Source organism: Heterocephalus glaber, unplaced genomic scaffold (genome assembly GCF_053883595.1).
Source record: "Heterocephalus glaber isolate CG9 unplaced genomic scaffold, H.glaber_assembly_v1.0 deba00001555, whole genome shotgun sequence".
Classification (NCBI taxonomy): Eukaryota; Metazoa; Chordata; class Mammalia; order Rodentia; family Bathyergidae; genus Heterocephalus; species Heterocephalus glaber.
The window spans coordinates 10,765,129-10,789,959 of NW_028258346.1; the positions used below are offsets into that span (position 1 = coordinate 10,765,129).

The 24,831-nt window shown below is 36.5% G+C and overlaps 1 long non-coding RNA gene across 18 annotated transcripts in view; it reads left to right on the top strand.

Annotated features, from left to right (window-relative positions):
* The window catches only part of LOC147824090 (uncharacterized), a 160,721-nt gene that overhangs the window by 103,921 nt on the left and 31,969 nt on the right, over window positions 1-24,831 (top strand). For 2 of the 18 annotated variants that reach the window (XR_015442887.1, XR_015442886.1), the window contains one exon: window positions 124-24,768. The exons of the other annotated variants lie outside the window; for them this stretch is intronic. This is a non-coding gene — a long non-coding RNA (uncharacterized LOC147824090). Of the gene's footprint in view, window positions 1-123; window positions 24,769-24,831 lie in introns of those variants that run through there. 18 annotated transcript variants of the gene reach the window in all.

Genomic DNA, 24,831 nt, shown 5'->3' on the forward strand with positions numbered 1-24,831 from the left:
AAGTCATGATAAGATATGAGAAAATATTAGTAGTAGATTCATTGGTAGATGTATATATAATGTTTTCATTGTAAAAATGTTTTAATTTTTCTATGTTTGAAAATTTTTTAAATTAAATGATAGGAGAAAATAATCCACCAATTAAGAGGAAAGAAGACCAATAAATTTGGAAGTCACAGAATGAGATTAGCACTCAATTCTTCCTCAAAAGAAACTTCAAGCAAGTTGCAAAGTGAAGTGAGCCATGGAATAAACTCCTAGGTGTATATTAGGAGATAGAGAAGATGCATCTCTGCATCCAGGCTGCAAAATGCAGAGAACTGCCTGATTCCACAAACGCAGAAATAAGTAACACTCTAAGATGGCAGGCTACATAGGTGAGAGAGAGGTTCCCAATGTATTTTAAGCACTGACCCTGAGAAAAGCAGAAGAGAGAGGAAACACATCACATACCACCACCACCACTAAGTTTTCCACAGCTCCTATTCCTATAGTTGAGGGTGAGGAACAGGTACGGACTCCATTCAGTATCAAGAACCAAAGGCATTTGCTGTGTCCTGTGGTTGTCTCCATTGCCCATGTGGAGAGGACAGACAGCCAGGCCGCGGGTGAAATATACCCACTTGCTGCCTTGTCCATACCCAAGTCCTTCAGAATAGGGAGCCAAGAGCAACAGTGTGGAACCTCACAGTTTAACATTGAAAAGAATTATCTGCTGTTATCTGGAATTGTTTATGAAATGTTAATTAAGTGAAGTTATTAAAAATAAGTAATAGGTGCATTTCTTGCACACCTGTGTTTATGGCTTGAGTTTTGAACCTGTCACACAAAGAGTTACAATCAATCAAGTTACCTCAAATAACTGGGAGTATACTGAAAAATTACGCACAGATATAAAGACAAAGGGATCTCACATGAGCTCAGGAACTACAACGTGCTAAAGCCGTTCAGAAACTAAAACATAATTTAGACCTGGGAGGATACAGAAAACCTGCAGTGATTAGGTTGTCTATGTGCCCTCAGAAGCGAGCTTCTGGTCCTTCTCTTCAGGAATACTCAGCTTCTCTGACTGTGACCACTGCTCTGACTGCTAATGACCCCCTCACAGTACCTGCCCTCCTTTATTACTTTGCAACCTCTGTGTTTTCATCACTCATGTCCCTTTCTCTTCAGTTACAGGCGCTCTTCATCCTCAGGAGTTTCATCTTTGTCTTTCCAGCATCTTTTCCCACTTTAAATTCTTTGATTCCAATTGTGTATTTTATTTGTGTGTAGGGATTCTTGCTTGGGCAATTGGAATGTCAACTGGAAGAAGAAAGTTTAAAAATATTCCCTTTTAAGAGTGGGATGTGCTCATTTTCAGACAGTTTTGTCTTGGGCCAACAAGAAAAATGTTAATGAATCAAAAGACTACAAGTATAGTCTCAGAATCCCCAGAACTGCAAAATATTTAAACTTTAAGTACTTATGTTTTGGAATTTAAGAGTATTAAGTTTTTTGATAGTTTCAAATAGTCCCAACTCTCAATAAAAGTGGTGTGGTATAGCAAGTATGTTTAGAAAAGTGGCAGAAGAAGGAAAGGAAATACAAAGAGCTGGAACTTTGGAATTCATGTGTGCCAAACCAGTGATGGGGACAAGGATGGGAGCAGGTCCGACAATAACCAAAGGCTGATTCGAAATATGAGACCATCCTCAAAAGTTAGGAGGATCATGCAGTTAGAAACAAACAAACAATCAAGAAATGAATAGTCTCATAAGGCAATGATTAGGTTCTCTAGTTCTTTATTTACAAAAAAGTAAAATCTATTTGGAAGGTGCAAGGCAGAACTAAAGTATTTGGAAGGTAGGGAAGTTCTCTCTTTGAACTGATGGTACTAGTGTGGTTTTGGATAAAATAATAAGTAAATATTCCAGGAGATTCTGGCTATATAATCTCCCTGTGGGTGTCCAAGGTAGAATTCATATAAAAAGTAACAGAAATATGACAGTATTTCTACCCAAGAAGGTAAAGATGATTAGGGGAAAAATGAACTTTTGTATGGTGGAGAAAGAAGTCTAGAATAATAGTGAGCAACAATGTTACTAAAATGCAATTCACCAAATTTCAGTAAATACATAATGCCATCAATTATCTTGCATTTCATATAAAATTGGTACTGAATGCACTATAAAATATATTTGTATGACTTATTTATTGAAAAAAGAAGATCAGCTAAAGAAATCATATTAGTTTAGCCATTTAAATTTTAGTTCTGTGTATATTTATGAAGTAGTAGCATTGAAGAAATGCTTTGTAGCACTTTCCAAATGTGATGATAAAAAAGAACTTCAAAAGGTATCTTATTCATGCAAAAAGTGTTTAATTATCCCCTATCATGTGCGAGGCACAGTGAAATTTCTGCATGTTCCCTGGTGAAAAAATTGTAGTGGTGATCGGTCAGTTCAAAGACCTTTGACCTCCTCACAGTGGTTCACTTTTGCATATGTTATTTTGGTCCATCCTCAAATCAGTTATGTGGAGAAAGGAATAATACATGTTCACTGGAGTTAGACAGAATGGTGAAAATTATGTAGTTATTTAACTGGAAAAACAGAAGTAGAAATAGTTGTTACATTTAAAGCAGTATTTTGGAAGAATTTATTAGATGATGCTAAAAGTGGAGAGACAAAAATAAAAGCACGTCTCATGCTATGGATCCTTGCAATGTCTCTGTTTGGCCTGGTTGCTCTTGAAAGCTGTTGGTTGAAATGATTGTAACAACTCCAAATGAAAGTTTCTCTTCCCACCAGGGTGAGCATGTGGCTAGTCTCAAACTTCCTTCTGGGTTGTGCTTGGTTTCCTCGAAGGCCATAATTCTAGGCTCTAGCACTCTAGAGGGTTCATTGTTCTTATCAGATGTATCAAAGGGAGGCATCATCAGAGAGACAAGAAGGCAAGATATACATAAAATGACCAAAGAATACAAAGCAAGTATATTTTGAGAAAGACTTCCTAACAAAAGCAGAAGGAAGTGTTGAACACGGGTATTTTAGGAAATAATCATTTGTGAAAACCACCGGCTCTCAAAACAGCATCATGTGAAGTTTTTAATCTCAAGTGCATTTTTTTTTTTTTTGTATCTGAAATCAAACTCAAGACCTTGTGCTTGACAGGCAGGTGCGGCACCACTGAGCTACATCCCCAGCTCACATGAATTCTATGGAGATATATAGGTACATGTTGATGTGGAATAAACTGAATTATTATTGCATTGTTACTTTTTTCATGAATAGATTTTTCAAGGCAAGATTCTTTCACTCGGGAACCAATACTGACACATTACTGAAGGGTTAAGAGATTCTGTCTCTCTCCCAACTAATGACTCAGTGTGGTACCATTATTAATTTGCAGTGCACACAACAGCACCTGATATAGAGAATCTTCTCAATAAATGTTTGTTGAGTGAGATTTGTTCTTGGCACACATATATAAGTAATAGCTCAGAGTGACTGCATGTGGCAATTCCAGTTGAAGGATAAGCTTAATACCCAGGAAGTAGTAGAGGACTCTAATTTAATCCTTTCAACCTGATTTCTATACAGAACATTGTTTTAGCTACTTTACTGAAAAACTTCAGTTACAGTATCTTTTTCAGATGCATTCAATACCTGTTGATTCAATTGAATAAAAAGTTAAATGCAAGAGGGTGTCAACAGTACCATATTTAGGAGCTTAACAATCATTTTCTATTTTCTATGCTCTTGGAAATAGATATTTATGTAGAAATACCCTCTCAAACACTTAGTTATATTTCCATTTTTAGAAGAAGATACTGTATTTAAAGGAAAGGAGATTAGTATTAATCCAGGAGGAGAATTTTTGGTACCAACCCATATATTTTCACCAGTTGTAATAGTAGAGGAAAAGATCTCTCTAGAGGCAAAACAATAACACAGCAACAACAATAAGAACAAACTAGAATATAGTTGTACTTGCACATTGCAACAATAACATTAGGATGTATTAAAAGAAAAGATAGTCAACTTCTTTCCATAATCATATAATCTATGTAGACAAGTTAGACAGTTTGCAAGAAATATTTGTTTTCCAAAAGTTTCTTTTGAAACAGGGTGGCACAGGCTAAATTGCTTGGTGACAGGCTTCCAGTTCTCTGGTCTTATGACATGAGCCATGTCCCTAAGATGAAAAAGCACCCTTTCACTAGCCTGTTGACATGAACAAGCTGGCTTTCAATGCCAAAGGCTTTAAGAAAAAGAAAACTTTATTTTCCATCTCTTATTAAGCATATTATCAGAGGAGAAATGATTCACAGGGCCATGAATTAACACATTCACAAAACTTTAAATTATATGGCAGCCCAGTTAACCAATTTGTGAAGCAATAAAAAATATCTGGAGGTTTTGTTTTTTTTCCAGGTCCTCTCATGAAGAAAGTTCTATAACTCAATAAGAATATAATATAAAAATGGAAATAAATGCATTATAAGATGTATTATTACAGAAATAACTCACCTACCATGATTTGATTTATATATATTTTATATTTACACTTTTTATATAAATTTTGTGAGGTAAGCAAAAATTATATAGTTTGTACATTATGTATGTAAGCACCATATATATGTATATATATATATGTATGTATTCTTATGTATACATATGACCTTGCAGCTATAGTTTTCATTTCTTGAGCATACCACTTTGTAGTTAAAAACCTTTTTCATGAAATACCTTTTCTACAATAACATCTGAAGAATTTGTCATTTTTGCTTAGAGAAGAAATAAGAAGACAGAAGTGGGGGGGGGCGGTCCTTGGTTCTCTCTATCTGGAATCCAGAGTCCATCAGCCAAAGTCTAAAGTCCTTGCAAGTGGCCTTCTCTTGCCTCTGGTGATGACTTCCCTATCTTGGTCCTTCAGGTTTAGATGATGCTGTTGCTGATCTTGGTAGACACATTACATTTTATTGTTTTTCCTAATGCTTGCCTACAGCTTTGTAAATAATCCCTTTATGAAACTCTCCCAAGTTGTTGAGTTTAAGTGTGCCATCTGTGTCCATTAAAGCCCCACTTGCAACAGGAGGGTGGCCTTGAGCATCCTTCTCATGTGTGAAAAGAATGTGGACCACAGAACATGTTCTTTCTCGTACACTGGAGAATACGTATCGGTCAATTTAACAAATCTGGAATAAGAATGAAGGAAGATATTCAATGAACAGTTTCAGCCTTTCTCAATTCAATAGGTATATTTGATGCTCCCTGAATGAGAGCAGAGAGAAATTACTGAATGAAGGAAATAGTATGAGCTGCTATAAATCACATATGAATTAAAACATCTCCTGTCAAAAGCACAACTGAAAATATAGTTGCACTTATTTCTGAGCAGCTGAAACTTTCAAGAAATGGGAGAAGCAGATCTCATCACAGCTCTGTACTCAGAAGAACACTAGTGCCATAACTGGTTCCTGCCAGAGTTTTAGCTGTTTGTTGCTACTTGATTACCACCTTCCATAGAGATGTAATGGGCAGACTTATTTCTATATGACACAATATTTGAACTGTGTCATATGAAGATGTAATATACTCATGACCAATGAAGGCCTTGGAATCACATAGGCTACTTTTTAGTTTCTTTTACTTTTTATATTTACTATTTATTTATTTATTGCAATACTGGCAATTGAACACGGGCTACATCCCCAGTCCTATTTTTTTTTTAATTTTGAGACAGGTTTTTGCTAAGCCACTAAATTTCGCGGGATGGGCTCACACTTGGAATCCTCCTGCTGCAACTTCCAGGAGTGCTAGGAGAACAGAAATGTACCATCATGTCAAGCTGCAATAAATAATTCTACTCACAACTGTATAACTTTAAAGAAAGAATCCATCCATCGGGTGCTTTTAGGAATGATTAAGTGATAAAAATATGTACAGTAATTGAGGTTTTAAAACTGAAGGAATACACTTTTCACATAATAATGGAGTTTCTAATGTTCCTTTGATTAATGTAGGATAGAAATAGATGCATAAATATATGTATATATTCATATGCATATAAAATGTGATTTTCCTTAGGTTCTAGCAACTTTCCAGCTGACTTTATAGCATTCTGTCTTTTTCCTCAGTCCCTTCCATCTTTCCTTTGCCTGATGTTTGGCAAATGGTCTTTGTTTTAACATGTGCAGTGGTTTGATCTTTTCTTCTTCTTATCCCAGAGTGGTTAGGTTCAAGTTCCTCTATGTTTACTTATACTCTAATTACTTATTCAGGTCTTCTTTGATCTTTTTTCATGCCATCTTTCCTTTGTTCTCCTTCATTCTTTTATTATTTTTGCATATGCTACAAGACAAGAGCTAGATTTGAGAGATTTTCAATAGGGGATAGCTCCCTTTACTGAGGATTTATTTCAGTGAATCTTTAAACTACTATTGTATAGTATAGATCAAGTGAATATGTTTCCTCAAAAATTCATCCTGAAATGTGATACTCAATACAACACTATTAAGAGTGTGGTCTTCAGAAGGGGATTGGATCATGAAGGCTCCACACACAGATGGGATTAGACCTGATGAATGGATTTTAGAACATGAATTTTGTTTCCCTCTGGACACCAAGGCTCTTCACACCGTGGACATCACAATATCCAGAAATGTGTAACAAACTTCTATTCTTCATAAACTACCGACTATCACTACCGAGGTCACGAGTCACATGGAACATGCTGAATCAGACCTTGAGCGGCAGCAATCCACTGGACATCCCCCCCCCCGCTCCTCTGTACAGGCACCTGGTTCAACACTACAAAGACAAGAGGACACCGGACCACTGGACCACAGTACAGGGTCCCGCCGCTCCTGGCACAGAGGTAGGGGCTTCTGAGCCACCATCCCACTGCTCCTGGTCCAGAGGAAGTGGCTTCCCAGCCACCATCTCTCCTACTGCTCCCAGCCCAGAGGAAAGGGTTTTTGGGGCACCTTCTGTCTTGCCACTCCTGGCCCAGAGGAAGGGGCTTTCAGGCCACCATCCCTACCACTGCTCCAGGCCCCAGTCCCACCTCTCCCAGCTCAGAGGACGAGATCCACATGGACACCAACAGCACCCCACTGCCCCCCAGTCTAAATGAGAAAACACATAAATAAATTGCAAAATCAGACTTCCACATCACCTAGAGCAGCCCCAAAGGGAAATGAGATGGAACACTCTGATACTCAATCACCTGGACCCACTGAACTGGCAACAAAAGGGGATCTGGAAAAAATGAAATCAGAAATAATTTCTCAGATAACAGGAGAAATTGTGCCCCTAGTGCAAGACATGATTAATAAATCTAGAGAGGAGCACAGGGGCATGATGGAATCCCAACATAAGAAACAAGTGGAATCCATAAAACAGATGCAAATAGATTTCCAGGACATGAAAAACTCCACTGAAAGTCTACACAGCAAAATGAGCCAATGTGAGGATGGAATTTCAGATATAGAAGATAAGATTGCAATCAGAGACCAGGAAAAGAAAAATTGTTTCAAAATTATAAGGGAACATGAGAAATCAATCCAGCAGCTGTAAGATGATGCAAAGAAGAATAATATAAGAATGATTGGAGTCAATGAAGAAAGAGGAGAGAGTGCAGATGACATAAAAAAACTGTTCACAGAAGTAATGGCAGAAAACTTCCCAAGCAGGGGAAAAGGACTTGACATACAGATAAGTGAGGCATCTAGGACTCCAAATAGCCTTGATCAAAAAGAATCTAAACATAGGCATATAACTGTTAAGATTCCAGAAACACAATGGAAGAACAAAGTTCTACAAGCAGTCAGAGAAAAGAAACAAATCACATACAAAGGAAAGCCCATGAGAATCACAGCAGACTTCTCAACACAAACCATGAAGGCAAGAAGAGCTTGGAGTGACATATTCGAAGCCCTAAAAGAAAACAGCCTCCAGCCCAGATTGATGTACCCTGCAAAACTATCTTTCAAAATGGATGGAGAAATAAGATACTTTCATGACAAAGAGCACCTTAGGAACTTCGTGAATACCAAACCAGCACTCCAAAGAATTTTACACAATATCCAAGGAACAGACATTGAGGATCACAACCCCAGGAAGCAAAGCAGAATGAACCCATCTGGAATGTCAAGAAATTAAATGTAAAGGGGGAGAACCCAACAAAAAGAAAAAGTCATGGCAACGACAAGTTAATAAGTTTCAGTTATAACCATCAAAGTTAATGGTCTCAATTGACCAATCAAAAGAAATAGACTGGCAGAATGGGAAAAGAAGTAAAATCCAACTATATGCTGCATACAAGAAACATACTTCATTCAAAAGGAAACAGACTGAAAGTTAAAGGGTGGAAAACAATACTCCATGCGACAGGAACCCAAAAAAAAGCAGGAGTAGCTATCCTCTTGGCAGAACAAGTAGATTTCAAACCAACACTGATTAAGAGAGACAAAGAAAGCCAACTATATAAAACAAACACTAACGGACATGAAAAGATATATATGCACTAATACAATTGTAGTGGGGGACCTCAACACCCTACTGTCACAAATAGATAGATCAAATAGACAAAAAATAAGTAATGAAATACTAGAACTTAATTGAACTCTTGAACAAATGAATTTAACAGATGTTTATAGAGTCATCCACCCCCAAAATCAGAATACACATTCTTCTCAGCTTCACATGGGTCATTCTCAAAAATAGACCACATACTCACACATAGAACGTGTTTAAGTAAGTGCAAAGGAATTGAAGTTATCCCCTCTATATTATCAGATCACAGTGTGATGAAATTGGAGATCCATAGCAAAAGAAACTCAAAAAATTTCATAATCACGTGGAAATTGAATAACACACTTCTGAATAACCAATGGGTCACAGAGGAAATTAAAGAAGAAATCAGACAGTTCCTTCAATTAAATGACAATGACAATACAACATATCGGAATCTATGGGACACAATGAAAGCAGTCTTATGAAGGAAATTCATAGCAGTGAATATGCGTATTAAGAAAACAGAACAAGCCCAATTAAACAACCTGATTTTGAACCTCAAGCTTCTAGAAAAAGAAGAGCAGGACAACCCCAGAGCTTATACAAGGGAGGAAATTATAAAGATCAGAGGAGAAATCAATGCAAAGGAGACTAAGAGAATGATACAAAAAAATCAATGAAGCCAAGAGTTGGTTCTTCGAAAGAATCAACAAAATTGACAAACCCTTAGCCAACCTTAACAGAAAAAGGAAAGAAAAGGCCCAAATGCATGCAATTAGGAATGAAAAGGGTGAAATTACAACAGACCCAGCAGAAATCCAGAGGATCATCAATACCTACTTCCAGAACCTATACGCCAATAAGATGGACAGCACAGAAGAAATGGACAGATTCCTAGATACATATGAATTACCAAAGTTGAACAAAGAAGACCTAAAATTTCTGAGCAACCCAATATCAACCAATGAAATTGAAAATGCAATTACAAACTTATCAACTAAGAAAAGCCTGGGCCCTGATGGCTTCACTGCTGAATTCTACAAGACATTTAGAGAGGAACTGCTGCCACTACTGTTTAAACTGTTCAATGAAATTGAAAGGGAAGCAATACTCCCAAATTCATTCCTGGAAGCAAGCATCACCTTGATCCCCAAAGCAGAGAAAGACCGAACCCAAAAGGGAAACTATAGGCCAATCTCACTAATGAACATAGATACAAAAACCCTTAATAAGATACTGGCAAATAGAATGCAGAAGATCATCAAGAAGATCATACACCCTGATCAACTGGGATTCACCCCAGGCATGCAGAGATGGTTCAACATACACAAGTCAAACAACGTAATACACTATATCAATAGAGCCAAGGACACAAACCATATGATTATCTCCATAGATGCAGAAAAAGCATTTGACAAAATCCAACATTCATTTATGATAAAAACCCTACAAAAAATGAAATAGATGGTCTCTACCTCAAACTGATAAAAGCCATCTATGAAAAACCAACAGCCAATATCATACTAAATGCTCAAAAACTGAAATCCTTCACACTAAAATCAGGAACAAGACAAGGATGTCCACTATCACTACTCTTGTTCAATATAGTTCTGGAAACATTAGCCATTGCAATTACAAAAGAGAAAGAAATAAAAGGAATAAAGATAGGAAATGAAGAAGTCAAATTGTCACTATTTGCATATGTCATGATACTGTATATAGACGACACCAAGAACTCCACCAAAAGTCTTCTAGACTTAATAACTAAATTCAGTCAAGGAGCTGTTTAAAAGATCAACACACAAAAATCAATAGCTTTCCTCTACATGAATGACAGACTCACTGAGAGAGAAATAGGGCAAATAATTCCTTTCACAATAGCATCCAAAACACTGAAACACCTAGGAATCAACCTAACAAAAGAAATCAAAGACCTCTTCTCTGAAAGCTATAGCACTCTGAAAAGAGAGATTGAAGATGATATCAGAAAATGCACAGACATCCCCTGCTCCTGGGTAGGAAGGATCAATATAGTGACAATGGCCATACTTCCAAAACTGCTATGTAGATTTAATGCAATTCCAATTGAGGTCCCAGCAGCATACTTCATGGACCTTGAGAAAACAATCCAAAAATTTATTTGGAACAAAAGAGACCCAGAATAGCAAAAGCAATTCTAGGTAACAGAGACATAGCAGAGGGTATCACGATCCCCAACCTGCAACTCTACTACAAAGCTACTGTGATAAAAACAGCATGGTACTGGCTAAGAAACAGACCTGAGGACCAGTGGAACAGATTAGAAGATGCAGAAACAATGCCAGACACACTGAGCCATCTCATCTTTGATAAAAGAGTCAAACACCCTCACTGGAGGAAAGATAACCCCTTTAATAAATGGTGCTGGAAAAATTGGGTTTCAACTTGCCAAAGATTAAAACTAGATCTATATCTCTTGCCATGCACTAAACTAAAATAGAAATTGATTAAAGATCTAAATATTAAAATAGAAACTCTGAACCAGTTGAAACAGAGGTCAGGTAGAACTCTTGAAGACAATCAGTGTAGGAGAAGACTTTATGAACAAAACCTCAGTTGCCCGTGAACTAGCACAAACAATCAACAAGTGGAATCTCTTCTTATTAAAAAGCTTCTGCACAGCAAGAGAAACCACCAGCAGTGTGAAGAGACAACCCACAATGTGGGAGAAAATCTTCACCTGCTTTTCTTCAGACAAAGGTCTACTATCTTGAAACTATAAAGGACTTAAAAAGATCAGATCTCCTAAATTCAAAGACCCAATCTGAAAACGGGCATCTGAAGTGAACAGACATTTCTCAGACAAAGAAGTAGAAATAGCAAATAAATACATGAAAAAATGTTCAATATCACTGGTCATTCGAGAGATGCAAATGAAAACAATGCTGAGATTCCACTTCACTCCAGAAAGAATGGCCACTATCATGCAATCAACCGATAACAAATGCTGGCGGGGCTGTGGGGAAAGCGGAACCCTGCTCCACTGCTGGTGGGAGTGTAGACTGGTGCAAGCACTGTGGAAATCAGTATGGAGATACCTCAAAGATCTACGACTGGAAGTCCCATTTGGACCCGCTATTCCCCTGCTAGGGATCTTCCCCAAAGAATTAAAAGAATCATACCACAGTGATATATGTGCACCCATGTTCATAGCAGCACAGTTTGCGATAGCTAAAACTTGGCAACAGCCCAAATACCCATCAACTGAAGACTGGATAAAGAAAATGTGTGGGTTTTTTATAAAATGGTGTACTACTCAGCCATAAAAAATGAGAAATTAAAGACATTTATAGCTAAGTGGATGCACATTGTGGTGATGCTCTTAAGTGAAATAGTTTCTCTGGTGTGAGAAACTGAAAGTGAAAATAAGGACTAAAATGTATAATAGGTAATGTGGAATTGGAAGAAAAGGAGTAAAGGGGAAGGAAGTAGGAGGGCTAGAGGAAAGGATAGAAGAGAATTGGATTAATATGAGAAAATGGAAAAATAGGAACAAAATCTTTGTAAATAGGAAGGAATGGAGGGTTGAAGAGAGGGCTGGGCAAGGGTGAAAAATAAGAACCAAGAGAGATCATGTAAAGGTGCAAATTTCCAATGATGAATGTTATTATATTGTATACCTAAAATGTACCAATGATTAGAATGAATAATCGATAATGGATTATAATCGATAAATAGGAAGAAAAGGTCCAAAGGGGAAGTTGTAGTGGGTGGGGCAGTGGAAATGAAAGAAGGGAAAGGAAAAATGATGAGAAATGGAAAAAATGGAAATAAAGTCTTTGTAAATAGGGAACGGTGGAGGGGGTGAAGGGAGGACTAGAAATGGGGAAAAAATAAGAACCAAGATGCATTATGTAAAGCTACAATTCCCAATGAGAAATGTAATTTTGTTGTATACCTAAAATGTACCAATAAACAAATTTGAAAAAAAAAATTACCCACTCTTGGGTAGTTTGTTGTGGTAGTACAAATGGACTAAGACATTCATATGAGTTTTAAAAATATGTCAGTCAACCATGTTTGTGAGACACTTGATTTTTTCCTTTGAATAGATCTATTTGTAAGAGTTCCACAGACTTTTTTGTGGAACAAACAGAAAGAGCAAAGATGAACTAAAATTGAGAATAAGAAAAATGGGAAAAGAGAAAAACATTTTTCTCCATTTAGCTGGCATATTTAATAGCCATCTAAAATCATTTCTAATGTGTTCATTCATTCATTCAGTGAATCATTTATTCAAGACATTTTTTCAATGTTCATTATTATTAAAAGGCAGACAACATTGGGGAGGGAGACAATGACTTGGAGAAAATACTTTTTACTCCATAATTAAATCTTGTAGAGTTTGAATTAAAGATAATTACTACTTATTCTTCTCCAGAATTACACAATCTTCTGTCACCTTCCTCCTACAGTTTGCAATATTAACACCTTTCTCTTTCTCTTATTGTCAAAGATCACTTTCCAGTCTTTCCACAGTTGATGGATAAATGCTGTGACTATGAGGTGCTAGTGTTGCACAACAAGAATTGCCCAACTTTTGCCTTGATGCAGAGCCAAGTTCAGTCTGTGTGGGTGGATACTGAAGGAGAGAAGGTTCTAATTTTGATGTTCAGAGATTAACACTGGAATATATTAGTAAAGGGTTTCTGAGATCTACACATTATTTTAAAAATTTCTCTCAGACCCAGTTTCCAGGTACCATATGGCTACCCACTGGTGTGCTCTTGGTTTTCTTGAGCTCATGGTACTGTCAGATTTTTAAAAATTAATGCCTCCTGATACTCTGAAAATCAGAATTATTGAAGTTATCACAACTAGGTGCTCCTGTGTGCTCTTTACTAATAAGAACTACATTTCACTCCATTCCTAGACCCTTGAGCTACATTTGTTAGAGAGAGGGAGAGAGAGAGAGAGAGAGAGAGAGAGAGAGAGAGAGAGAGAACGTTTGCCCTTACATGTGACATAGTCTCTTTAGTCAAGATATCCAAATAAATGAGGAATTAAATTACCATAATTTGGATGCCAGAGTAGAGGTATGAGAAAGGATTTTAAAAGCATAAAGGAAGGTTTCCACTTTGGGACAGCTTTGTAGAGGATCGGGTGTTCAAACTGACAGCTAAAGTATACAATTAGATGAAACAGACTCAGTACTGAGTGGTAGAGAAAGGAAGTGTGTTTCAACTAAAGGAAATGGCATGCTTGGTAAGTAACAGATGAGAGGCTATGACTGTCACTACCTCTGAATGGTTAAAGAAACAGAGAATTATGTTGTATAACTTGAATTTAGACTGAGGGAAATATACATGGAAATGTTTCTAGGGAGAAAAACAAACAAGTTCATGACTGGTAAGAAATGTACAGTTTATCATGAAACCAGTAAGGGGATTTTTTTTTTAAATCTTGGGAGTAACAGACTTAATATTCTGGTGCAACAGTCAGCATTTCAGTGCAGTATATCCTCACCTCGGGGGAAAAGTTTGGAAGTAGATAATACTGAAAGCAAAAAGCAGAACTACGAAGCTCTTGTGGTAATCCTAGTGACAGATGATTTTTGTATAGACTAAAATAATGACAGTGCAGTTGGAGAAAATATTCATATTTAAGAAGTAGTGAGGAGGATGAATGCAATGTGAAAATGTGTTTTGTTGAATTGGGGTAGTAACAAAAAAGTCCAAATGACATTTTTGGATGGAGCAATTCAGTGATTTTGTCATATAAATTAAAATTTAAAAACATGGGTTAAGTAAGTTTGGTGATAATAGGTCACTTTATGGGGAAAATTCCCACTTTAGGGGGAAAATTGAAATAAAGGCATATCAGCAATTACAAATGCCACCTAACATGTTACCTAAGGACAAAATTTTCCAGAAAATATAATGATGTGAAGTCCCTTTAGAGGATTAATAGAGATCTTGTTGTTGAATGATAAATCTGAAACTCAGATTCACATGGGAAACAGAAGTGAGGAAGAAAATCTGCATGTGTAGAAAATTCTCTCAAGAGGTTTTCTGTGAAATCAGATAGCACAGAAAGATTATCAATTAATGTTAATGGAGATATGTTTTGTTTGCTTGTATTATTATTGTTTTAAATTGGCAAAGGCTTGAAATACTTAAATGTCGATAGGAAAGAGCCAAAAGAAAGGAAGAAGTTGAACACAGAAAAAACAGTAAAATAAATTCAATTTGAAGCACAAGGAAAGAGATTAATTTTGTATGCCAACATCAAGTTTGAGAGATGGTAAAGCCACATGTTAGAATATTCAAAGATCATATTTTTTCCCAGAGATAAGAACAATAGTGCTCTTAAAGTTATATTAAATCAAAATTCAGCAATACTTCGACTCACGAACATTTCTGATTTCATGAACGGAAGCAAGAAGCATGTGACAAAATTTTGTTTCTGTTCACAAACTCTGCATGGAGTGATGAACACAACCGCAGCCATCTTTTAAGTTTGTGAACTGAGGCACCACTATAGACCATTCTCTCTCTTTAGATATACAGGATATGGTGGATACAAAGCTTCCACTTGAGAAGGATGGAGAAGTTCTGAGGTCTTTAACCCATGCTGGGGTTAATAGAATGATCAGGCTACAATTGAAGCAAGAGATAAATAATAACTTTGTGGAAGAGACATTATTCTCCATATTTTGTGAGCATATTGAAAAGATTTTAGAAGATAGATTAGAAGAAAAGCAGCACAAATTATTAGGAATTTGGATGGGGGGGTAATGTTAAAAATTAAGACTATGATTAACAATATACATATCCTGGTAGATCTTACCGGACATTTTTTAAACAAAAATGTTACTCTTAGAATTCTGAGAATTGAAGCATACACACACGTGCATGCACACACACACACACACACACATCACTTGTGTGGAATCTAATTCTAGCCAAGAGGCTAGCAATGGCTTATCATATTCATTCACACTTAGCCACATACATACTTCCACTTTATAATATCTCTGAAATTGTAGTGAACCCTGTCATCAGTGATGTTGTAACATCGGCCACATGGCAATTATGTCTTGATATGATCAGTGCTATCATTGATTATATATGTGCAAATTTGGACTTGACTGAGGTGTTACTGTTGTAAAACCTTTGAACTATGTTCATATATCATTAAGAAGAAGCACAAATGGTCAAACCAATGTGTAAAGACGTTCAACATCTCCAGCCATTAGAGAAATCTAAATTAGAACAATACTGAGATTTCCTCTTACTCCGGAAAGAATGGCAATCATCATGAAACCAAACAATAACAAATGCTGGCAAGGGGCCAGAAAGAAGGAACTCCTCTACAATGCTGGTTGTAATGTAAGCCAGTACAACCGTTCAAAAAGCTAAACATGGAAATTTTATTCTGCCCAGCTATTCCCCTTCAAGATATCTTCTCAGAAGTGTTAAAGGCATCATATTATACTGATACATGCATACTCATCTTTATATCAGCACAATTCATAGTAGCTAAATGTTGGAAGAGGCTTATATGTCTATCAACAGATGAATGGATAAAGAAAATGTGATGTATGTATATTAGAGTACTACTCTTCATGAAGAAGGATAACTTTGAGTCATCTGTAGAGAATTAGAGGAACTTAACATTAAGTAAAATAATCACACAACAAGCTTAAATATTGCATAGTTTCTCTCATATGAGAAACACAAAATATAAATAAAAGGGAAAATGAAGACTTTGTTTCCATTTTTTTCATTTTCTCATATCAATTCCATTCCCTGTCTTTGTAAATAGGGAGGAACGGAAGAGTTGAAGGGAGGGCAGGGGAATGAGGAAAAAATAAGAAGCAAGAGAGATTACGTAAAGGTGCAAATTTCCATTGATGGATGTCATTATGTTGTATACCTAAAATGTACCAATAAAATTAATTTTGAAAAGGGGAAAATAAAAGAGAAATGGTAGTAAAAAGGAGCTAGATGTTTTGCAAAAGACAAGAGGACCAAGAGATGGAGGGAAGAGAGAGGGTGGGGAAGGTAAAGGGGATGAAACAAAGAAATAAGGTGTGTTATTATGTGTACTAACTCTCCACGATGAATTCAATCAATTGTATTCATGTATTAATGTAAACATGTATGAATGAAAATGTAAATCTAAAAACAACTTCCAAATAGACACATTGTGTGTCAATGTTGAAATGAAATATTACTGAGATAATTATTTGTCTTCATAGAAATGACCAAGCACAATTTGCACAGCCTTTGCTAAGTAGGACCTAAAATAAGATTTAAGAAAAGGATGCTATGTTACATTTGATATTGAAATTAAAAATATGTAGAGCCAACCCATGCCAAACCATTTGATTACAGACAGGAGAAATTGCAAGATACTTTAGAAATCATAAAGGAAATATTAAAGAATGTGAGAATGCTGTGATCAATGAATGCATTCCCCAGGGCTACTAATAAAGCTCTGTGTCATAGCCTAAATTGTCTATGGAATGTACAGAAATTGGTGCACCTTGCAATCAATGAAGTCTTATACAATGAAATACTGGATTTGCTTCCCAGCTTCTTATTATCTTTGGTGATTTGTGTGAATTCAATTTTTCCAAGAATGGTCAAATGCACATTGAATTGATATTACCTACAAGAAAGTGCTTGTATCTCTTTCAGTGAAACTTCTGGTTTTCTGGAAATAATAAGGCAAAGCCTTGATTGATTTTATTCTAGATGGAGAGACTTAAGGGATGCTGGCTTGCAAACTCCAACAAAAAATACCATGTTTTTTATTCACTAAGAGTAGCACAGGAGATTAGCCCCTGAAACTCTGTGTGTGTGTACAACAAAAAGAAAATTTCTTGTAAAACACCATCAGAATAAAAGTTATTCTCTACCCAGTAGTATAACAAGGGATGTTTATATCTTAAATATAATAACTAAGAAACACATTACAATGTGTACCATCGTAAAATGCAGTGTTATTTGGGAATTGTGTAAATGAATTAAAAAGTAGGAAGAGCTGTAAAAAGGGACCAAGTTTCACACTGTTTCTTCTAAGTAAACCTGGCAAAATATCACTTTTCTTAGCCAATGTATTTATAAATAATGGCCTAATACACACAAAAAATGATATTTTTAAAAAATCCCCTCTTCATTAAAATAATAAGCTTTTCATTAATAAAAAATATATAATAAGAAATATTTCAATCTTTTCTGTCAGCATACTATGAGCAAACAAAAACTTGTAATTTGAGCTATTTTCGGTCTTTATGAGCAAGGTTAAATCATGTTTCATTTGCATATGAGTCTGTCAGCTCCTCAGGTGAGTAGGGTAGATAGGCAGCTCATCAAAAGAATTAAAACAAGTCTGGTTAATTTGACCTCTACTAAATATATCACAGATTAAGACAGCCACTGAACTATTCTAAGCTTCATTAGATCTGCAAAAACTTACAAGGGCTTGTGAGTATTATTCAAGCCTGAGGTTATTCACCCCAAAATTCTAATTTTTCTACTCTCATCATTCTAAAAGACACAAAGGGCACCAGAACTACAACTGTCACATAATAATAAGTTTGAATTGAGTACTATACATATTATGATAAATTACTGATTGTAATATTGAATATTAAAACTAGATATGCTTTCTTTAAGGCTCTTTGGCAAACCTAGTATTGATGTCTACAATAGACCAAGGACAAATTACTTTGGAATCCTTTTTATAATTCTGATTTGCCACAAAATCTAGTAAGTCAGAGCAACTGGTTGAGTCTTGTGCATTTGAAATAAGGTCATTAGGAAAATATAATAATAAAATTTGACAAAGGTTCCTTATCATAACATTGTATGTGCTAGATGAAATTGCTAGGAATTTGAAAAGTTAACTATTTTCAACAATTGAAACCTATTATATTAGATATTATGTTTTTATAAAAAGGCAATTAAATAAAATAATCCTGATGCTTTTCTATTTTAAAAGTATTGTTTCTCCATCCATAACATCAACAAAAATCAATCGACTCAACCCACAGTTAAATAACCTAGATCCTTACATTGGCACAATTGTCTCCTATCACCAAGGGAGAGTAGGGCATTTGAGTAATACTGAATATACTACTCACATTCTGGTCACTGAGACAAAACACCAAACATCTACAATTTAAAAGAGGAGAAATTTATTTGGTGCACCTTACCTAGCAGGTTCAGTCCAAGGTCAGCTATCTCCAAGGCAGAAAAGGCATACTGGAAACACATGGCAAATAACAACTCCTCATCCCAGGAAGGAAAACAAGAATGGGGAAGTTGGAGACAAAGATACACCCCTCTGGGTCAGACTCACAGTGACCCACCCCTCAGTACCTTCTACTACTGAACTCATCAATGGTCCCCTGTGACCCAACCACCTTCCAAACTCATGAGGCTTTTGGGAGACATTTTAGATCTGAACTCTACATAGCATTCAACCCTTCCCCTCTAAAAGACTCATGTTTGTCTCATTATGCAAATTGCATTTAGTGCATCTGTAAGAAACACCAAGAGTTTTAACAGCTTCTGTACTGTTGGAAAGTCCAAGTCCAGAGTCTCCTCTGAGTCTCAAGGGAAACTTTTAGCTGTGAGGCCCTGTAAAAATCAGAAAGAAAATTAAATACCTCCAATATACAATGACATAGGGTAAACATTCCTGTTCCAAACGAGAGGACTAGTAAAATAAAAAAGAATAAAGCCAAAGGAAGGATGAAAAGCAGGAGGGCAAAATTAAATCCTGTAATTCCATGCCCAAAACCTGGTGAAAGTTTTGACAAGATGTGAACTGCAAAGGGCTTGGACTTCCCCACCACTATAGCCTTGTCTGTTGCATCCCACATGGCCTCTTCCTTGAGCTGAGTCCACTCACTGCCTGAATCAGCAGATAATTCACACTTCTGGCATCTCCAACTTCGAGAGTCTTCATTGCTTTTTCAGCTTTACTCTCACAGCTTCACATATTAGCCTCATAGGAGAACACTGCCTGACCTCCCAGTCTTTCCGCTGAAATATGTGTGGAAGACTCTTTGACCCCACAACTTTTGTACCTTGCATACCTATAAAACCAGCACCAATGATGATGCCAATATCCACTGCACACTTAAGCATTATGTGGCTCTCAGAAACCATGGTTGCAATAGCCTCTGAGGGCCTGGATGGTTGAGCATCATGAAATGAATCCCAGGAAACTAATTCCCTATGCTTCCCACGTAAGGGGCCCAGTGTTTCTCTTCTTAAACAAAAAGTTTATACATTTGTACCTCTGAGCCTGTGATGGGCAGGGTCTTGCTGATTCCTGAGATGCATTCAAGCCATCTTTTCCATTACCTCAATGCAAAGCACTTGGCTTCTTTTAATGCTAATCCTTTGAACAACCAGACTGTCCACAGCCCCAAATTAGTAGGCACTTCCTTTCCAACCAAGCTGAAAATTTTTCAAATCATTCAATTTGAAAATTTGTTCTTCCTTTTCATTACGTATCTAGCTAAAAGCAACCAGTACTACCCATGCCCAATTGAAACATTAAGGTCTATGAAATTTTTCTCAATCAGATGAATTGTCTTCCATCTTTAAATTCAGACTCACTCAAAGTCTTAGGACATGAAAAAAATGTAGAAAAGTTTTTTCTGAGAATGTAGTAATTTTCAATATAGTCCTCATTCCAAATTGAAACTTCCTTAGCCTGGGCTCTATTTTCTGCATTCACATCAGCATTTTGGTCTGCTGAACTCTAACCAAAATTCTCCATCAAGCTCTGCTTATAGCATTCTAGGTCTGCTCTAGCTAGCATCTCCAAACCTTTCCAAACTCATCCCACAAATCAGTTCTAAAGACTTTTAAATCACATGGTCTTGTAGAGTCACAGCAACAAAAGCAGACATTACAGTTATATGCTCAAAATCCTCAAATCAAATTTCCAAAATCTGTATTGGCCACTTTCCCATTGCTAGGACAAAATGCCTGCAACTGAAAGGAGGAAGTTTATTTTGGCTCACATTTAATAGATTAAATTCATGAGTGGTTGGCTCTAAGGTAGGAATGGCATGATGGGAGAGCATGGCAGGGAACAGCTGCTCACCTCATAGTAGACAGCAGGCAGCATGAGAAGGGAAGAGCAAGAATACAACCTTCTAGGTCATACCCTCAGTCACCCATCTCCAGCCAGGCCCCACCTTTTATAGCACAATCATCCACTGTATTCATCAATGGATGAATACACTGAAGAGTTACACAGATGAGTTTAGCACCTTCATGATCCACCTTTCAATCTCATGAGAGACATTTGGGTGACATTTTAATATGATCCATATTACTGACTTACCTTTCTGAAAGGTCTGGACTGGTGGAAATCCACAGAGTTAAAAGCTACAGGCAAGAAGACTTTTATACTAGTTGATAATATCCCAGATAACTGACCCCATTGTACTTGGTTATTGATTGTATAGAGTCTCTATAAAATGTAGCCTCAGAGTGAATGTTGTAGCAGATCCCCAAAATACAGGTGTAGGAGGCAACTAAATTGTCCTAAATGCCATTACATGTGCATCTGTAAGTGGAGAAAACAGAAATAACAGGGACAAAAAAGAGAAAGAAATGTGAATATAAAATCAGACACTATAGTGATGTGCTCCAAATCCCAGGAATCCTAGGAAAGACAACAGAAATTGGATAAGGCGAAATGATTTTCCCTAGCATCCCTAGGGTGACTTAGACCTTCCTGCATTTTGGAGTTCCAGCATCCAGAATTTTGAAGGAACGTATTTCTGTTGTTTTAAGTCAACAAGTTTGTAGCAGGCTCAGGAAGCTAATTTCATTGTGGGGATGTATAGTAAGAGAATGTGGAAAGTAACTTGGACAAAAAAGGTGCTACATCTGGCCCAGTGGAGAAAGTGGAATTTAAAGCGGTCAAGGACTGATTGGGACTTTGAACTACATCTCTTAGAAAAGATTTGAGTGTTTAAAGTCTGTAAAGACTTTAAGGGAGACTCAATGAGTAGAAAAGTAAACTGTGGCATGGAAAAGTGCTTATTAAATATTTCCTGTCCTGTGCTCTGCATTTTATCTGCCCTTGAGGTTTAGTTGGGCTCCAGTAATAATTGTGACAATGGATTTTGGAAGGAAGTTACATGTACTATTTCCATTGCTTTCTTTCCTTGACTAAGAGACCAGAACTCTACTGCCAAAAAGAAGCACATGGTAAAGATGTTTCATCTACAAGATGGAGTTGGGCTCCATGACCAGCCTTGGAATTTGCATGACTAAACACCTTTATTTTATTAAAACATTAAACTTATGGATTTTGCTTTTAGCTACAGATAACCTAAATAGAAAAGTAGCTCAGTATCTTTAATGGGAAAAGGAGTTGCACAAATGTCTGTAAAAACAGATGCAATAAAATAATTGCCAAGAGAGAGGTGAATAGATGTTATCATCAGAGTATAGAGAAAAGAACTATTTGCTTATTAGTTTTTTCTGTTATCTGTAGAGTCAATGCAGTATTTAAACAGAATTCGTGGAAAGGCTAGAATGTATATAATTGGAGATGTTAAGAAAGAACATTTCTGAAAATGCCATTAATATATGCAGCAAAGTTTTCACTGTGTGGGATGAAGTTAAAGAAAACTAAAACCATGGTAATATAATTATAACCAGTATTGGTTGAACACTTTCATTGGATCATGTACTATTCTATGTACTTTGCTAGTATTAGGTTATTTAAACTTCATAATGACTCAAAAAGTTACATAGTTTACTATGCCAATTTTCAGAAGAAAAAGTAAAACTTAGAGTGTTAAACTGCTTGCCCAAGGCAAAATATCTTGTAAAAGGTACATACAAAAATAAGCATTTGCATTTTTGTGTAACACTGTATAATAAAACAAGTTTCTAATAGTCTACTTACATTTTATGTAAAAGAATATTCAGCTGGCTTAAAAAATGCATAGTATTTTCTTACATAAGTTTACGGGTAGGGTATCTATACCCAAAATAGGTATTTCATTGACTTAACATTTCCAGTATTTGTGATTTTTGAGATTATTTTCCACCTTTCAGCACATCATGATGTCCTCAGACAAGCTCTGTATAAGTCAGCTTTTCTGTCTTCGCCACAATACCAAACACCCACTCTCTTAAAGGAGAAGAGTTGTAATATGACTCACTCTCAGTCTGTGGTCAGCTGCCACCAGAACAGAAACATTGTGGTGTAAGGGAGTGCCAGAACAAAGATGCTTAGTTCAGTGAAGCAGAACTGGAGACCAGTGCTAGTGCAAGGGAGAGGGATCAGACACCAGCCCCAAAGCCACACCTCCACGACCCACCCAGAGACATCTAGAAGTCTATTCTACCAGTCCCAGGGAGATTCCAAAGCCATTCAGGTTGAAAATGAACCCTAACCACCACAAGCCCTGCTCCAGTCTATCCAGTTGGAAGATTACTGCACAAATTAGATGTCCTAGTTAGATAGGACAATGTTTAGCAGCCCTGAGATTCTTTGTATATTTTTCTGTGTGTCTTTTCTAGTAGCAAAATCTCTCATCTCTAATGTGAACAGGCTTTCTCCTAATGTTAACGTTTGTTCACAAGTAAATCACTGGTGAGAAGAGAAGCTTGCTGGTTTGAAGTAACCAGAGCTTCCCAATGCCTTTAGAGGATAGAATTGAACTATGGAGCTCTGCCAGCTGGGAAGAATGGATGAGGAGTGGAGCTAGGCAACAGGAGTATGCAATAATATTTAGGAAACTTTGGAAAAGATTTTAAAGCAAGCTGAATTCCAGCAGAAAGAAACTTGACATAGGATACTCTTATATATAGTACTTAGAATGTAGATGATTTTAATAAGATTGTACCTTAAAATTTAATTTTATGTTTATGCATAAAATATATATTTCAGATTAGCAAGTTTGCATTGAGGCTATTGCAATAGTCCAAGGATCATCCAAGAATAATTAAACTCATATGTTAAGCATGGGAACATGAGAGAAAGTACAGGGAAAATGTTATTGAAAAGATCAATTCAGCATGATGATATTGTTAAAAGAAGTAAGTAACTAGGCAAGGTCGATCTCAACCTTTCCACTGCAGTAAACCTGGTGAAACAATTAACATAACTAATGAGAGTCTAGTTTGAAATGTTAAACTTTAAAAGTTGAAACAACCTGACGTTGGAAATACTTAATAGGTAGTTTTTGAAAAATCTCTTAAAATATGAGAACTTGTGAGGGTTTGTAATTTAGGAGTCATTTATAAACAAATTTTATAATTTACAAACAAAAATTGTTAATTTCAAATATCAAAATTAAAAGAATGCTTTAGATGACCTAGGTCCCAGGGTAAAATAAAACAGATAAAATAGATAAACAAAAATTTAAAGGATAGCAGTTTGATAATAAATAAATTTCCAAATATCTAAAAGATAAGATAATTTAGAAATCAGAGGAAATATCAAAAATACTGAAAAAACTGATGGAGTTCCCTAAAATAATTAAAGATATGACAACTTGTTTGAACAAATGTGTACTTGTTTGAACAAATGTGTTAGAAAAAAAGTGAAAACAATAAGTCAACTGAGTGTTGGAAAACAACCAAATTACTTTGAAGATTATATACATATATTGGTAAATCATTCAAGACATCATTTCTTTAATTTCTGTAAGAATTAGAAAGAGTAGCTATGATTTAAATCTAGATGTTCCCCAAAGACTCATGCAATCACAGATGGGGCTTTGGGGAGGTGACTGGATCATGGGGCATGATATTTCTCAGGTGATTAGTCCACTGATGAGTTTATAACTAAATATGACTTGGGAGGGGTGAAGCCTGATTGGAGGAGGTGGATCACTGGGGTGTGGCCTAGAGATGTCCATCTCCTTCCCTCTGCCCATGATCTTTCTGTTTCTGGGTTGTTCTCTCTGGAGCTGACTCTCCTCTGCCAGGCCTCCCTGCCTCAGAGCCAGCCAACTATGGAGTGAAACCTCTACAAACTGAGAGCCAAAATGAATTCTCCTTTAAGTTGTGGGTGGTGGGTATTGTGTCTAGCAGTGAGAAAGTAACTTAAGACAAGTACTGTACCTAGTCAGAATAGGTGAAAGAAAAAAGTGAAGAGGGTTAAGTAGTAGAGAAGGAGATCAAGGAAAAATGTTGTTCTGGTACAAAGCACATATTTTTAAAACTAAACCAAAAATTACATTTTCAATAACACTGAAGGGCCAGGGATGTAGCTCAATGGTGCCACACCGGTCTGGAAAGCTCAAGGTCCTGAGTTTGATTCCCATTACCAAAGGGGGGTGGGT